The sequence below is a fragment of the Grammomys surdaster genome, unplaced genomic scaffold (genome assembly GCF_004785775.1).
Source record: "Grammomys surdaster isolate TR1022 unplaced genomic scaffold, NIH_TR_1.0 103867, whole genome shotgun sequence".
NCBI classification, from domain to species: domain Eukaryota; kingdom Metazoa; phylum Chordata; class Mammalia; order Rodentia; family Muridae; genus Grammomys; species Grammomys surdaster.
In genome coordinates, this window is record NW_021609448.1 from 1 (window position 1) to 2369 (window position 2369).

The window sequence follows — 2369 nt, forward strand, 5'->3', positions numbered from 1 at the left end:
GTGTGTGTGTGTGTGTGTGTGTGTGTGTGTGTGTGTGTGTATCTCCACAAGCATGGCTGGTAGCTTTGAAGTATTAGTTGCTCTCATTACCCCAAATTTTAGGTCTGGACAGCCCTTGCACCCCTGGAAGCCTATAGGTTTCATTGCACACGGGATGGGTGTCTATTCCATTTTCCTTGGGCCCAGCTCTTGCACCTGGTGGGCTTTGCCCATTGCACCCAGTAGAGTGAGTCCCATGGTTTGAGCCTGTCTGCCCTTGATCGTGGGATCCTACATGATGGAGCTTGCTTGATCGGGCAGTCACAGCTTGAAACTGCTTAAAAACAAAAAAGGGGGAACTGTGGAGCGCTGCTGCCACGCCTTAAAGATGGTGCCTGCTTGCCCTTGCAGACTTGTAGTAAACAAGCCTTGTTTGGTCCTGGGGCGGTACTTCCTGGTGGCCTGATCTTGTGTCATGGGTCTTTGACCAATCACAGTGCGAGACGTGGTATGGGCTCATGGGCAGTCCTACACAGGGTATAAAGCTTCACTCCTGGGCTGGCTCGGGGGCACACCTTCAAGCTTCATGTAACTAGCAACTCCTGAGTAAACTGCTGCTGGAAGGAACTGGTGTGCCAGTCTTTCTTCCCTGCTGGTCGGGGTGGTAGGCGCCGCACATTTGGTGGCCTGCACGGGGATTTCTTAGAATTCCCGGAGTTCCAGAACCAGTAGCAGTCAGGGCGATCGATCGGTAAGTGGCCGGTAAGTGGGGCCCTTCAATCTTTAAGGTCCTCGGAAGGAGGCTTCAACCTTTAAAGACCTCGGAAGGAGGCTTCAACCTTTAAAGTCCTCGGAAGGAGGCTTCAACCTTTAATGTCCTCGGTAGGAGGCAAGCAACAGTGAAAGTGAAGCGGCCAGCAGAGTATGTTCGTGCCGGGAGGAGTGGATAGTTATTCTAGTAGTGGCGATCACGATTGCAGTATCCCTGGTGCTGTGTTTTTGCCTTAACTGTCACCAGCCAGGGCGTGAGTGCCACTGTTAACTACCTTAAACAGAAGGCTCTACAGCAGTTTGTCCAGGAAGTGGACCGCATCGCCCCTTGGTTCGTGGTATCGGGACAGCTTACCTTGGCCACCTGGGATAAACTGGGGAAGGACATAGAAAGGGAAGAGAGGGAGTGAAGGTGAAGAATTGGAAACATTTCCTGCCAAGTACAAAGGTGTGGAAGAGAAAGAACACGGCATAAGTATACAAAGATCAAAGAGGCCAAGGGTAGTGAGGCTAAAATAATACAGACTTCAAAGAGAGGGACGAATCTAAGGACTGTGGTAAAGCGGCGGAAAGGTTAGAAAGCAAAGCCTTGGGTAGCTGTTGTAGCTGTCCAGATAAAGACACTGTCCTAGATAACCATAGGAACAAGTTTAAGGTTGTTAACGTTGATGATGATGGCAATGAGCTAGACTCTGGTTTCATGGAGCTCACAGACACAGAACTGATTCTGTACACCCCGAAGCGAGACTCGGTGAAATGGCACTACCTCTGCCTGCGACGGTACGGCTACGACTCAAATCTGTTTTCTTTTGAAAGTGGTCGATTGTGTCAAACTGGACAAGGAATTTTTGTTTTTAAGTGTGCCCGTGCAGAAGAATTATTTAACATGTTGCAAGAGATTATGCAAAATAATAGTATAAATGTGGTGGAAGAGCCAGTTGTAGAAAGGAATAGTCATCAGACAGAATTGGAAGTCCCTAGAACACCTCGAACACCTACGACTCCAGGGCTTGGTGCTCAGAACTTACCCAACGGGCATCCCTGCTACCCCTCGTTTGGAGATACTTCATCTCACCCCTCAAGCCGACACTCTCTTGTGGGAAGTGCTCACAAAATAGACTATTCAAGGCGTAGGGATTTTACACCGACAGTCTTTAACCTTGATATCAGGCGCCCCAGTTTAGAACATAGGCAACTCAGTTATACACAGGTGGATTTGGAAAGGGGCAGTGACTCTGACAACCATCAGACTCCAGAAACGACAACCACTCCCCTCCTACAAACCCCCACCCAGCGCACAGAGCTGTACGCTGTCATAGACATTGAGAGAACTGTTGCTGTGTCCAACTTGCAGAAAGCACTGCCGAGAGACGAGGGTACCTCTAGGAAGACCAGACACAACAGTACTGACCTGCCCATGTGAGCCCGGAAGCATTGCATTGTGAAGATTTTCAGGGTATAGGAGTGCTAGCTGTTGCCCTAGTGGGCGTCTGTGTTCTCTGCCTGTCTTGAATCTGTTGTATGGTCAGGGCCCAGAGACGTGAGAGGGCGCTGGTAGTGCATGCCTTTCAGGCCATTGGTGTGTGTGTGTGTGTGTGTGTGTGTGTGTGTGTGTGTGT

The 2369-nt window shown here is 49.9% G+C and overlaps 1 pseudogene; it reads left to right on the forward strand.

The window, feature by feature from the left end:
* The first annotated feature begins 1345 nt into the window (after window positions 1–1345).
* LOC114635434 lies at window positions 1346–2173 on the forward strand (annotated as a pseudogene).
* Window positions 2174–2369: the final 196 nt, after the last annotated feature.